Source organism: Saimiri boliviensis, chromosome 8 (genome assembly GCF_048565385.1).
Source record: "Saimiri boliviensis isolate mSaiBol1 chromosome 8, mSaiBol1.pri, whole genome shotgun sequence".
In the NCBI taxonomy this organism is placed as follows: domain Eukaryota; kingdom Metazoa; phylum Chordata; class Mammalia; order Primates; family Cebidae; genus Saimiri; species Saimiri boliviensis.
The window spans coordinates 125,822,081-125,837,636 of NC_133456.1; the positions used below are offsets into that span (position 1 = coordinate 125,822,081).

The window sequence follows — 15,556 nt, forward strand, 5'->3', positions numbered from 1 at the left end:
AAATCAACCCATCTTAGATCACGGTAAGTAGCATTTAGCATTATGCTAGTCTGCAATTTAGGATGGGGGCCATCTTTACCACACCCGTGACAGAAATGCAACTTGCTTTGCTGTGCCGTTGCAATAATTAACTCAAAAGGAAAGTGAAACTTGTGTTTTATAGTAAAATAAATACCTTTTAAGATTTTTAAGCTGAAATGACTCATTCCCAAAAACCATTCAATTTTATTTCAACTCTGAAAAATCATCCCATCATCACCCCATTTCCTCCTTGCCCCTGGAAGATGGTACTTTTATCTAAAGCCAAAGTAGGCACTTTGATTCCTCAACCCAAGTCCTTATACCCTACGTTTCAGCCAGCACACAGTCCGTACACCATGCTATGAGGGTGTTTCTCCATCACTTTCCCAGCCACAGTATATCTCATCATCAGCGAAATTCCTGGTACCAGGAAGATCCCACAGGTTAAAATTTCATTCTTTCATTCTCTATAGAATGCAAGTATTTGAATTAAAGGGAACCACAGAAAGTGGATTTGGCATTAAAGTCACCATGAAGAAGAAAAACTTCTCCTGCTATTTACTTTGTGGTAGAAAATGTCCCTCAAAAATCAAACAACAGAAAATTCTTGATGAAGCATGAACTAAAAACAGATATCATTGGCTCTACTCTAGTTTTCTAATAATCTCAAATTTCTCAGGACAAAACTAATTTTGTGTGCGTGTGTGTTGTGTGTGTGTACATCTATAGATTTCAAAAAGCACCTACAGAAAAAGAGATCCATAAAAAACATGAAGCCAAATAATATTAGACACAAAATAATTGGAAATACTGGACTAGACAATGTGCACAACATTTTCCTTTACTTTTTAAACAAAATGCCACTCTATCTACATAACGCCCAGTTCTCGGACAGGTGCCTGTAATCCCAGCACTTTGGGAGCCGAGGCGGGTGGATCACGAGGTCAAGAGATAGAGATCATCCTGGCCAACATGGTGAAACCCCGTCTCTACTAAAAAATACAAAAATTAGCTGGGTGTGGCGGCATGTGCCTGCAGTCCCAGGTACTCGGGAGGCTGAGGCAGGAGAATTGTTTCAACCCAGGAGGCGGAGGTTGCAGTGAGCCGAGATTGCGCCATTGCACTCCAGACTGGCACCTGGAGACAGAGCAAGACTCTGTCTCAAAAACAAAACAAAACAAAACAAAAAAACAGTTCTTGTCTTCCTCCAGTTCTCACACAACCACCCCATGCTTAGCAGAATACAGAGCCAATATGAACTAGAGCAAAACCAGATACAGATCATTCATCCTAGGTCTCTTTGAAGATGTCCAAAAGCACCGGACTGGAGGGGAGGTGCCTGGCCAAGAGGGACAGGTCCTCTCAGGCTCGGACATCAGGCCACAGCAGATGGCCCTGCTGCCTTCCTGGCCACTTGACAATCTCTCTGAAATAGAGTTATCCTGGAGAGTGACAGATTACCAAACCTGGAGGCTACAGCCCAGCACTGCCAGGCCCAGAACCGTGCAAAGGGTAGGAAAGCCACGGCACCTAATCCATGACCCTGAGACAGCAATTCAGGGAAACAGAGCTGCCAAATTTTGATTAGGGAAATATTTGGTCTTTGTTTTCAAAATTGCCCTTGGGCTTCAACTGTTTTCCTTCTGTGTGGGCTTTGGCAGAATAGGAAGCATGTCTATCTCCTGCAAACAGGCTTAAAATGAGAGGCAGTTTCTGACCTTCTCAGTTAATGTCAGTTGAATAAATGTTTCTTTGGTAAGAAACTTCTGTCTTCCCATTATTACCACCAGTTGTGTTCTTCACTTCAGGATGTCATTTCTTCTAAGGAATACGGTATCTGTTCTTAGCCCTAGTTACCATTTGGAAACAGAAGATGTTAATAAGAGTATCCTGTCCTTTTCAGAACTTATGTTTCTGAGTTTCTTAAGTATGAAACGTTCTGATATCTGATACATTGTAATGACGATTTATAAGGAGGTCAGAATCTGGCCCCTGGTTACAGTTAATGAGACGGGAGAGTTACCCGGCCCCCCTTGCAGGGTGTGCAACAGGGGTTCAGCTCTCTGTTCAGTGCCGAGAGCTCGGACCCCTTGTGAGAAAGAGAGTGAAGCCAGGGTGAGCACTTTGGGCTCCACCCCTACAGTAGTGTCTAGGGGTGGCTGCCTGCAACCCCAATGTTACAATGTTGTTTTAGCTCTGTCATCCACAGATGACTTACATGTTAACCAGCTGACTCCCCCATCTGCCTTTCTGCAAATGCAGAGGGCCAGTGTGACAGCTTTCTGTATCCTGAGATTTTGTCCAGTGTCGCAGAAGAATCGGGTCACACAGAGACTTGAAGGGTGAAGACGGGGTTTAAATGAGTGGTGGAGGTGGCTCTCAGTGGGATGGATGAGGAGCTGGAAGGGAGGATGGAGTGGGAAGATGGTCTTCCCCTGGATTTTGGCTGTCCAGTGGTCAAACTCCTGTCTGACTACACCCCGTCAAACTCCTCTTTGCATTCAGGAGTTCCTTCTCTTGTCTCTTACTTTACCACACTGTTCATCTGCTTGTCTCCTTGTCTCTCATCAGCTTCTGGAGCCTGGGGTTCTGGGTTTATATGAGTACAGGATGGGCGCATGGCAGCCAAAAGGCAACTTTTTGAGTGTGAAAACAGGAATGCCTGTCCCATTTAGGGCTGTGGGCCTCCAGGCTTGAGGGTGGGGCGTTTGCCAGGGGACCAGCCTTTTCCACCCAGTATTTTAATGTCTCCTCTCTGTATCAGTAACATGAGCAAAATTCGGTGACTTTATCAGCTGTTTTCATCACAGATGAACAGCTCTGCCAGTGGTCCTTCCTCCCCGGTCTGGTTATCTGGCAATTGACTTATGAACACTCCCAGCATTAACACCATGCCTCAACATACAAGACAAATAAGCCTGCCTCTTCCAGTTCTCACGATAAAAATGTCTGTGTCTAAAAATGCCTTCCAAAATACTCACATAAAGAATCTTCCCACTTAGGCCCTATTATGTTAAAAAACAAAATATAAAATATTTGCATCAAATGTTTACCTGGGCTTAGCTATGTGAATCACTGAGGCATGGCGTCACGTTTTTCATGCAACTTGGGAAGGGCCTAAGTGACACAAAGACAAATTGTTAGTGTTGTTTAGAAGAAAAAAGTGATATGCTACCTAAATATTTAGGACATAAATACTTTACAAAATGGTCCTTCATAACCTGATTTCTGTCCTGATTTTACCAGGTAACCTTGGTTCACTAAGTAAAGGACAGAGTAGCCCCCTACTTTCTTCCACCACAGTGGGGACACAGGTCTAGAGACAAGTGTTTTGTGATTTTCAGTTCTTACACATTTTGGCAAACGGATCACTGGAATAAACTAATTTATGCTATTTCACAAAAAAACATTAACAGGCTTTCTAACTATGAATTGCCAGATAACCAGACCAGGGAGGAAGGCCCACTGGGAGAGCTGTTCATCTGTGATGAAAACAACCGAAAAAGTCACCAAGTTTTGCACATGTTACTGATATAGAAAGGAAACAGAAAAAATACAGGATGAAAGAGGCCAGGTCCCTGGCAAAGGCCCCACCCTCAATCCTGGAGACCCCCAGCCTTAAATGGGACAGGCATTCCTGTTCTCACACCCAAAAGTTGCCTTTGGCCTGCCAAGCCCCCATCCTGTACTCATATAAACCCTGAACCCCAGGCTCCAGAAGCTGGTTGATTTGTGGTTTTATAGACATGTATTATATGACAAAATACTACTATCTTTTTTCTTCTTGATTCTTAATAGATCCACATTTTTAAACCCTTGGGAATTGATTATATATTGAGTTTCTGAGAATTAGATGATCAGATTATTTGGTTTATAAATACAAAGGATCTACCACCTTACACCTTACCGCTAATCACTAAGTGAGAATAAAGAAGATAATGCTGTATTCCTGGCAGAGCGGAGTGTCCATTCTGCAAACAGCTAAGGATTAACCCTTCACTTTTCCGAGGTCCAGCTGACTAAGCTGCAGTCCTATCAGGAAGGGAAATTTGGGGAAAAATAGAATGTGGGCACTGCCAGGGAGAGTATTTGGCCATCTACTATTTTATGTACTGTGCCTGAACTAAAAACAAGAACAGGGGAAAAAAGATAAATCGACACCTTTGAATGAAATGAGCCACTTTCAATATGTCAGACAAACATGTATTTTGTTCACACCTTTCCTTATAACAGGTTTCTTTCAAATGCAAGGTATATTTTTACACTAGCAATTCTTCTAAGATCAGCAAATGCCGAGTTTTTTTAAAAAAAATCTGCAAGGTGCCTAATTCACATACGGACATTTAAGGAGGAGATGGAGCTGGTTAGACCCAGAAGATACTCAGCATTTTCTAAATGCATACCAGTTCATCAGTTTCCTCAGGAGGAAAGGCAAAAGCTGGCTTGCATTTTCCCTCGCTGTAAACATCGGTGTATTCATTTTCTGATCATAAAATAATAATGATTTATAATAGCAGCCCCTCCTGGTCTGGAATCTATTGGCCAGAATCATGTTACTAATGGAATTTGAGCTATTTTCTCTTATTAGTCATGGTAATACTCAGGTTTGGCTTTGGGCAAAATTGTTAAATAGGCAAAACTGATCTTTGATGCCTCACTCCTCAGTATAAATTCCCCCTCGTGGGGAAACATAGACCAAGATCCCTGCTTACTGGGGTGTTTATAGCTAATACAGCACAAGGTTCAGTATTAACTCTTCCAGGGGTATTTGCACATTCACAAGGGATTCTTAACATCCCAGGGAAAGAAAAGTGATGCTCTGACTTTGAGATGCCTGGTCCTGATGGCCACATAGAGCAGCGTGAGGGCCGCAGGGGCTCTGGGCAGCACGTGGCTCTCCACCACCTCTGCCAACGTGGAAGCTGACTCTTGTAAGATCAGCAAAGCACTAAATGTGAAGCTTAAATATATCTATTAGTTATAAGCATATATTAAAGTAAGCATTTCAATTTAACAAAGAATAGCACTTCACAATCTGTGATGTAGAATTTCTGTTCCCGGTGCTTTTTCAAAATACAGAAAGCAAGACAAGATACATTTTGGTTTTTGTTTACCTAAAGTAAATTTCCATGAACTAAGGGAAAGAAGAAATTGCAGACTGTAGGTGAACTCACTGCTCTTCATCTCTCCATCCATCTCTACCTCATCTACAGACAGATTTCTTTCTTTTTCTTTGAGATGGAGTCTCACTCTGTTGCTCAGGCTGAGTACAATGACATGATCTCAGCTCACTGCAGCCTCCACCTCATGGGTTCAAGCATTTCTCCTGCCTCAGTCTCCTGAGTAGCTGGGATTACAGGTGTGTGCTACCACACCCAGCTAATTTTTGTATTTTTAATTGTGATGGGGTTTCACCATGTTGGTCAGGCTGGTCTTGAACCCGTGACCTCTTGATCTGCCTGTCCCGGCCTCCCAAATTTTTTTCATTTTCTTTCTGAGACAGAGTCTCATTCTATTGCCCAGGCTGGAGTACTATGGTACTATCATGGCTCACTGCAGCCTTGACCTCCCAGGCTCAGGTAATCCTACCGCTGCAGCCTCCTGAGTAGCTAGGACTACAGGTGCATGCCATCATGCCTGGGTAATTTTTTTTTTTTTAATATTTTGTAGAGAAGGACTCTCACTATGTTGCCCAGGCCGGTCTTAAACTCCTGGGCTCAAGTAGCCCTCCCATCTTAGCCTCTCAAAGTGCTGGGATTACAGGTGTGAGCTGCCATTCCTGGCCTACAGATACCATATTGATGGGAAAGAACAACAGAATTTCCATGGACCCTGTTGTCATAGCAACACTCTGTTTTCAGAATCATTCCTGGGGAAAGACGAGAGCAGAATGGAATGAATTTTGGACAAAGAACCAAAGTTCAAGTCGTGGACTTGCCATGGTGAGACCCTAAGCAAATCACATCTTCCTGAGCTGCAGATCCTTATCTGTTGGAGAACTAGTCATCAAAAATCCCTGCTGGCACAAAAAGCATCTTGTATTTAAGAACACAGTAACAGGCAAACATGACTAATGGTCCAACTGAAGCCCCAACTTGGAGTGATAAAGTATGATTTTAAATATTTGAATTACTAGAAATAATGAATGGCATTCTTATTTCCTCTCCCACATCCATTTTCACACTTGCACCTATTACAGCCTTCCAATTATGATTCATTAAGAAGGAAGAAATCTTTCTTCCGGATTTAGTGAAAGGCCCATTTTTAATGTAACTCGGGTCAAAGTTGCCTTTTTTGTGTCGGGTAAAATTACGTAACTAACTCCAGAAATAGGAATACAGAATTGGTAAGATAATAGCATTTCCAATAGCTAATGAATCTGCCTGTCTGGTCTATGCAGTTGATGTCTCATAGAGATCCGTATTTATCCTGTAGTCAAACACAGGCCAGAATGAGCAGAGTAGCTGAGTGCCAGTTCTGGTTTGTGGAGTCATTGTAAAGGGAAAGCCCTGTCGATCGCCCTGCTTGGTCCTTTATCCGTGAATTACTTAATGTTTAACTGTATCTTGAGAAATTTTCCCTACTTCTCTTCGGGCAGGAATCAAAAACAGGAGGTCTTAATACGGTTAACAGAACTTTCCCGTCACTGAATGAGGATCGTGGGCTGGATCCGTGCCTTTATTTTCATTTCACGTCATTGTCAGATGAACACTTTTTAATAATAGACTACTCTCAGAGTCTCTGATTTAAGTAGTGCCTATTGATTGACTAGTTAGAACTTCCGTGCCTTATGAAATGTTCTCTAGAGGTGATGAAATGAGGAAATCAATGCTCTTATTTGCGTTTATAGTCAGTCTACAGAGTGAATTGGATTTTCAAACAGCAGAGACAAAGGGATATTTTAGAATGCCATTAGTTAAGGGATAAAATGAAAGAGGGCTAATGATATCCAGGCAAATATTGCTAAAAATATTGCTAAACACTCTGAAATCAGTGATTCATGTGAAAAGAGTCACACGACATATGGGTTTCTTTAAAATAGACATTGTCGCATTCATTACCATTTCCTTGCTTACCTAATGCATGCAAAGTCGTCTGATGGATGAGCTTGGAGTCAGGCTTTATTGTGGCTGCATGGTCTTTAGCAGGGGTCTTAGTTCTAATCTGAATCTGAGTTCCTTTTCCTATAAAATGGGCTAAGAATAGTTTTTCCTCGTAGGATTGTAAGAAAGAATAAATGAGATAACTCATAAAATGGTGTCCGCCTTATGAAAAACAAATGGTAAGTGTCATATTACTCATATTATTGGTATTATTATCACTAGCACAGAGTGGAGCCTCAATACGTGTCGATGGAATACACTCTGGAAACAAATTTTCAGAAGTCTGTCACTCTTTGTCTGCCCTGATGTACCTCCCACGTCCCATCCTCACTTGCACTATGTTAGCTTCAAGTGTCCTAGAACTTAGGAGCCCAAACCAAGACCCCCACCTCTGCCATTTGGACCTTTGAGTGTTAGTTAACTGAATACACTCCTCTTCTGATAAGATGCAGCCTCCTGAGGCCTCTCCATACCCATCCCATATAACTAACACTGCCTCATTTCTGTAACCACTGGCATCCTATGTGTAAACTTCACTGTGATGGAACTCCTTTTGTGCTTATTATCCTAGGTGGGCTCAGCTTGAAGCCTCCGTAGGCTCACTACTTTGTCCACACTGGCTAAGACCTGACACCATCTTCTGTATTTGACCATCTAGCTCACAGTCCTTCTGTCCCTCCAGCATGACCAGTGACAACTCCTTGCAGTTGTCCAACATTTTCAACCCTGGAAATATTTCCCTGTACTTCATTATTCCAATTAGAACTGCAGCAAGGCTCAGAGCCACTCTGGTTTCTCCAAGTCCCAAATCACGGAACACCTGTGCGTTCCTGACCTCCCATCCATTTCACTCCTAAAAAGACACTAAAAAGACACTAAAGCCATTCTTTACTCACAAACCCTAGTGCCCAGGTTCGTCCTCTTCTTCCAGACCAGCTGCCCTTCCCAGCCTCACTTCCCCGTCTCTGTGCCCATGAATTATTTTATAGAAGCATCCACTCTCTTGTTCACTCGCCTTTCTGCCTACTCATGTTCTGCATTCCTAACTTTATGTAGGCCTGTGAACTGCTCTTTCTTAACTGCTAACTGCTATTAGAGACCAGAGGAGTCTTCTGTGTGATTCACTGAAAATGCCTAGAATTACCCTTTATCTGGTACTCTTGCTTTGCTTAGCAATGCCTTTATTCATCTTTACTTTTTTGTAAAAAAAAAAATTACTTTAATTTCTGGGATACATGTGCAGAACGTGCAGGTTTGTTTCATAGGTATGCACGTGCCACGGTGGTTTGCTGCCCCCGTCACCCTGTCATCTAGGTTTTAAGCCCCACATGCATTAGATATTTGTCCTAACGCTGTCTCTCCCCTTGCCCCACAGCCATCTGACAAGCCCGGGTGTGTGATGTTCCCTTCCCTGTGTCCATGTGTTCTCATTGTTCAGCTCCTACCTATGAGTGAGAACATGTGGTGTTTGGCTGTCTGTCCCTGTGTCAGTTTGCTGAGAATGAGTTTCCAGCATCATCCATGTCCCTGCAAAGGACATGCTCATTCATTTTTATGGCTGCATCGTATTCCATGGTGTCTATGTGCCACATTTTCTTTATCCAGTCTATCACTGATATACGTTTGAGTTGGTTCCAGGTCTTTGCTATTGTAAACGATGCTGTAGTAAACATACGTGTGCATGTGTCTTTAGAATAGAATGATTTAGAATCCTCTTTACTTTTCATAACCTTTCCCAAAGTCACTATTCAAGTCTCTTCTATTGGCCTGAAGCCATGACCCTGGTCCTAACTTCCTTAGAAATCTTTAGGCCTAAACTTTACACACACACACATGCATGCACGCATATGCACACACACAAACACACAATCATACCCCCTCCATCCCATACCTCTCTCCTTTACCCCCATTCTCTTCTATACTTAAAATTTCAAAAGAAGTGTCTCTCCTCTTTATAGAACTAATCCCAATTATCATAGCCCTAACCAATCTTTTCTGCTTGTTTTCACTTCTACTTAAATTCATTCTTTTCTTTCCTTTTTCTATAATTATTTCCTCTTGCCTGAATCCATTTCCCCACTATCTGCAAAACATTCTCAAATCTGCCCACTCATTAATTTTTAAAACTTGTATTTCTTAAGGGGAAGGGGAAAGAGAAATGAAGGGAGAAAAAAAAGAATATAATGTATTTATTACCACTGAACTGCACACTTAAAATGATAAAGATAGTAAATTACATACATACATTTCATCTCAATAAAAGTAAAATCTGTACATCCTCACTTGACTGCTTTACCATCATTCCCAGCAGCGTTGGTGAAAGGCTCATGTCCATCTCCCAATCACTCATTCCTCTGCTCTTTCTAAACTGACTATACCTACACCTGTTACTGAACTGAACATGGATCCTCCTGCCCAGCAGCAAAGCCAAATCCTGACTTCGGGATTCCAGCAGGACAAGGTGAAACGCTGATTGCGGGGCCCCAAGCACGGAGAATCAGGCAGCCCACGCTCCAGACCCAGATTCCCTGATGGCTCGCAGGTGAGGGTTTGAAAAGGCGGAGAGGCAGAAGTTACAGGCAAATTCATATGTTCACACATGGAGGTTGTACGTTGATTTGACCTAAAAATGTAAGACATCTCAAAAAGTTCACAGGTCGTAGGGGATGCAAAGACGGAGAATTTCTGACTTGTGATTAGTTAAGGAGACGAAGCTTTGTCTAAATATTAGGGGTCAGCAGAAAAAAAATGCTGTCTCTGGTTTGTGAGCATGATCTCCTCCAGGCCCCTCAGGAAAAATTTAGAAAAACAAAACCAGTGGTCAGAGTTCAAGTCCTCAGACCCACTTATCTGAGGTCTATGTGCCAGCAGATCCATTTAGTGGGCTTTTGGGGTTCTGGAAAACAGCTTAGGAACCTCCTTTGCTATAGTTTTCAGCTAGTATCACCTTCTTGCTTATCGAGTTGCCTATTTACTGCTCAGGACTAGCTAGATGCCTGGAATTTTTCTTAAAGGAACTCAAGATTTTCCTTAATTTCATTTTTTGGGTAAAGGAATGTGGTCCCTTAAGAGAGATCCCTGCTCCATCTCACATCCTCCCAAAAGCATCTCCCGCCTCAAAGATAACCAGTAACCCGTGAGTACTCTAGTTTTCTAATTCCCATCCCCTGGATTTTTCTGTATCATTATAAAATAGTTTCCCCTTCTTCACAAAACATTCTCTGTCCCTTCTTTTCTCTATACATTCTTCTCTGGGCACATTTAAGTTACTTTTATTCTTTGGCAATCTCCCAAAATTTTTATCTTGCTTATCTTATCTCTCTTATATTTCCCTTTCGATCATTTCATCTACTCCTCCAGCATATATGAGGATAGTTACTAAATATATGCCTCAACCTGAAACCCAAGCTTCTGACCACAGGGTACATCCGCAAGTGTTCCAAAGCCTTCTCATTCACAACATGTCAAACAGCTTTATCCTTACAACTATATATCTATCTACCTCTATCCTATCCATCTATTCATCCATCCATCCATCTATTCATCTGTCTAATCTATCTATCCACACATCTATCCATCTGTCTATTCATGCAGCTGTCAATCTACCCATCCATTCACCTATTCAACTATCTATCCTCTTACCCATCTGTTCCTTTCTCCATCTATCAATCCACCTAACTATGGATGGATAAATAACCATTCATTCATCTATCTGTCTACCCATCCACCCATCCATCTAGCTATTCATCTATCTATCCATCCGTCTAGCTATTCATCTATCTATCCATCCATCTAGCTGTGAAATCTATATATGGAAGCTGACAAAAAAAAAAAAAAAAAGCCCAAGTGCTCTTCCTTTGGTCCTGGAGGGAAATTTAAACCATAGGCAAACGACTGTTTCTCTTGCCCAACTCCCTAACCACCATAAAAACTCCCAGTCTTTGCTGTTGTGCCAAGCCAGTTTTAGGCTTGCTTGGGAGCCACTCTGTTCTCCCTTAGAAAGCCTCATTATGCGAGTAAAAAACCCTTCCCATACCTTCGTGGTGTGTGTGTGGCATCATCGGTCTCACATCCAAGTCAAATTTTGGCTAAGATTCATCCTGGTTCTGTAGGGTGATTACAGCATGGACCTTATTAACGGTCTGTGCCTTACTGCAAATGTAAAGCTACTCGACCCGGCCTACACGTTGTCTTACTAAATCCATTCGCCAATTTTTATGAAGCTTAGATTTATTTATTTTACCCTGAAGAATAATATTCCACAATAAAGAAGAACATTCCCCTCTTTTCTTATCGTCTCTCAAATAAATTTTTGACCTGTCATTCAAAATCTTCTGTGACCAAAATCCCAATCAAAATGTTTACACTTGTTTTCTTTTCTCGTTCATACGCCCTAAAATCTCACTAAATTGTTGACATCCACCTACCCTCAGCAGGCCTTGCATTTTCTTCTCTCTCTCTTTTTTTTTTTTTTTTTTTAAGGAGGGTGGCTGTTGTCAGGGCAACCGGCTGGGCTTGGGTTTTGTTGAGAATTCTGCCCTGTGTTTTCTATTGCTCTCGGTCTGTTGCCTTAGGTTGAACTGTCCCGTGCCTCATTGCTTGCTGTCCAAACCACACCTGAATGGCTCAGCTAGGATTTGTGGCTGCAAGAGATATAAAATTCATCCCAGATTAGCAACATAATAAAAGATAACTTACTGACTCACATAATTTAAAAAGCTAAGAGTAGTTCAGGCTTCAGGTGAGGCTTGATACGGGGGCTCATATAACGTTCCCAGGATCTAGTTTCTCTCTCTTCAATTTGAAGTTCTGCAAGATTTCCATCCACCTCTCTTCACAAACCCAAAGCCAGTGGAGAGGTGGAAGCTCTTTTCCCATAATCCCGAAAAACCCCTGTGTTAACTCTGATTGAGTCATCCTAGGTGATATGTTACCCTGATGCCAGTCATAGCTAAGAGGGCACAAAGCAATGAATGGTTTGGGCTCCAGAGGAAAATGGAATAATTTAATGTGTATAGAACTAAAAAATGAATTTTGCTGAAGGTTTTCAAATAACAGTGGCTACATATATACTCTCAAACATTTTCCAGGTTAGCTGGGCATGCTGGCATGTGCCTGTAGTCCCAACGGCTCAAGAGGCTGAGACTGAAGGATCACTTGATCCAAGGAGTTCAAGGCCAGCCTGGGCAACATAGTGAGACCCCTGTCTCAAAAAAAAAAAAAAAAATTCCTCCAAGTCATCTCTGGTCCTAGAGGAACTAAAAAGCAACAGAGTGTTAAAGAGAAGTTACCTGTGTCATGCTCTTGTAGAAAAAATTTCCTCCTGGGCACGAAGTCTCTCCCATACTCCGGGACCACTCACAAGCCAAGGAGAGAAGTTCCGAAGGCAGGGCTGGAGAAAAAGACTCAGGGATCATCTAGGAACTGAGGCTACATGTGCTGGCTCCCAAATTTGCTATTGCTCCTTCTTCAATCAACAGGTGATGTGTCCCAAATGCATAGGACAATGGGAATGACAACGGAGGAGCAGGGCGGGAGTGTGAAGAGAGAACACCAGAGGAAACAAGCTTCCATAACTGAAGTTGCCTTCTTGAGTTATTGTTATAACTAAAGGTGCAAAACATGCCAACTTAAATTGCAAAATCTCTGAAAGCTCCCCATGGAATGCCAGCGAATTTTAATTTTTCTCTTTAAAATAAACATCATTACTAGAATTGGGAGGTCATTATGTTCAGTGAAATATGCCCAGCACAGAAAAACAAATATCATGTGTTCTCACTTACATTCGGGAGCTATAAACGTTGATCTCACGGAGGTAGAGAGTAGAATGATAAATACCAGCGGTTGGGAAGGATGGGAGGTGGGGGGATGAAGAGAGGTTGATTAATGAGTACAAAAAAAAAATTTAGAAGGAATAAGTTTTTTTGTTTTTGTTTTTGAAATGGAGTCTCATTCTGTCACCCAGGCTGAAGTGCAATGGCGTGATCTTGGCTCACTGCAGCCTCTGCCTCCTAGGTTCGAGTAATTCTCCTGCCTCAGACTCCCAAATATCTGGGATTATAAGCGTGGGCCACCACGCCTGGCTTATTTCTGTATTTTTAGTAGAGATGGGGTTTCACCACATTGGCCAGGCTGGTCTCAAATTCCTGACCTCAAATGATCCATCCTCCTGGGCCTCCCAAAGTGCAGGGATTTCAGGCGTGACCCACCATACCTGACCAGAAATAAGTTTTAATGTTTGATAACAGAGTCAAGTGACGATAGTTCACAACAATGTGTAGTATATTTCAAAATGGCTAGAAAGAAGGACCTGAAATAGTCCCAGTCCATAGAAATGATACTCAAGGTGATGGGCACTCCTGAACGCGCTGCCTTGATCATTACACATTCCACGCATGCAACAAAATACCACATGTACCCTGTAAATATGTACAAACATTATGTAGCAATAAAAAATATACGTGAATAACATTTTTGACCAGGCACAGTGGCTCCTACTGCAATCCCAGCACTTTGGGAGGCAGCAGTGGGAGGATTGCTTGAGTCCAGGAGTTCCAGACCAATCTCGGCAACATAGTAAGACCTCATTTCTACAAGGAATAAACAAAATTAGCCAGGTGTGGTGGTATACACCTGTAGTCCCAGATACTTGAGACGCTGAGGTGAGAGGATAATTTGAGTCCCAGTTACTTGAGAGGCTGAGGTGGGAGGATCCGTGAGCCTGGGAGGCTGAAGTTGCAGGGAGCTGTGGTCATGCCACTGCACTTCAGCCTTGACAGAGCAAGACCCTGTCTCAAAAATATATTTAAAAAAAAAATCATGCTTATCGATAGCATCTTTTGAATGGTTAAATTTAGCTCTTGGGGTACATGTCTTTTTATTCCGTCTCACCTTACAATAATTTGAGTAGAGTAACAGTCACTCTAAAAAAAATTTGAGTTGACTTATTTGGCCCAACACACTCTAACATATTTCCTAAGCTTCAAGACCCATTATTACAAAAATCGTGAATGACTTCCCTCTGCAAGTGAAAACTCTGTACTTGGGTTCTTTGGTCCTTTCTTTACCGTTGCTGGCCTGGGAGCTAGCTATGAGCAATGTGCACAATAAACAAGTCAAAATGTAGAAAAGGTACTGTTTAGACATCATCATGACAATCTGTGTTAACTGAAGTTGCCACAATGGGTCTTACGCATCTCCAGAATGATGTTTTTTATTCTCTATTAGCTTTTTCAGCATTGTAAGTGCTATCAGGCCAAATGACAATATGTTCCAGTGAAAAGAGGAGAGAATGAGAATTTTGTGGTGTTATTTTTAAAAATTGTATTCAAGGCTAGCAAAATATATGCTCAATGTTTTGATTTCAATCAGAAATGGAAGTTTCCTCCCGTCACTGCAAGCCAATATTTCTTAGTGCAGCCAGTTTTACAGAATTTCATTCCATTTACAACTATCTTATCTTACAAGTAAAACTGACAGCTCTGAGTGAAATAAAGACACTCTCTTGAGTCGAAGCAGTAATTATTTCCATTTTTCATTAAAGCAACCCATTCAGTAGTTAGGATCAGAGAAAAATTTAAATGAAGAAATAAAATTGCCATTAAAACAGAAATGAGCTAATGGGAAAAATATGTAAACAAGATGAATATGAATACTTCTGAAATTAAAAAAAAAGTAATGATCAACACTAATAACAAATATTTTGCATTTCTAAACCTTATATCTAGAAACCCTAAGAATCAAAGGCAAATGAACAAATAATTATAATGCATAGGAAGAAAGACAAGGAAGCATTCCCTGTAATCTAAGCAAGGAAAACAGAAATCCAAAAGGAAAATAAAAATGCAAGAACTTTTTTTCTGCCTCGCTCTTCACTCTTTAACATTCTTCTGAGAACTGACTTTTCTTTGAAGATATTTTTCTCTCAGTAGGTTTTCTAGACTCTGTGAGCTTCCCTGGATCACAAAGCAAGATATGCTTGGTGTGCGGGGGCCGGGAGGGTCACGCGTGTGTTTTGGAAGGATGCACTCCTTTCCCCACTCTGCTTCCTTCTGCCTCCTGCTATGGTGTTCTGAGTCAAAGGCAAAAACAGAATGAGAAGGCAGGGACTAAAATCCCTCCAATCCAGTGACATGTCCTCTAGAAACCTCCTGGGACTTACGCTTGTGCCAAGCTCATCTGAATTTATAGATAGGAGACTCATTGGTAGCACTCACTGTGCCACGTGGTAGCTCTACAAGAATTCAGTCTTTGTGTGTTTTCTCTGCATAAGCCAAGACATGCCTTCTGTGACTGTATGTGTCCCTACAAACCAGAAATTCCAGAAGAATCTTAATTTCTCTTTAATCAAAAGAAATGTGGGGGTTCTTATAAACCTCGAAATCCTCACCAAGATTGTAGAAATTATATCTGTTCTTCCCGGTGTCTACACT

The 15,556-nt window shown here is 41.7% G+C and overlaps 1 protein-coding gene and 1 long non-coding RNA gene across 2 annotated transcripts in view; both read right to left on the bottom strand.

The window, feature by feature from the left end:
- Window positions 1–15,556, bottom strand: part of PARD3 (par-3 family cell polarity regulator) — an 838,158-nt gene that overhangs the window by 5,215 nt on the left and 817,387 nt on the right. The window lies entirely within an intron of this gene.
- On the bottom strand, window positions 1,437–14,746 carry LOC141585482 (uncharacterized). The gene is made up of 4 exons (XR_012519037.1): window positions 12,416–14,746; window positions 7,098–11,767; window positions 3,075–3,138; window positions 1,437–1,870 (listed from the first exon to the last, which is right to left on the bottom strand). It is a non-coding gene; the product is annotated as an uncharacterized LOC141585482 (long non-coding RNA).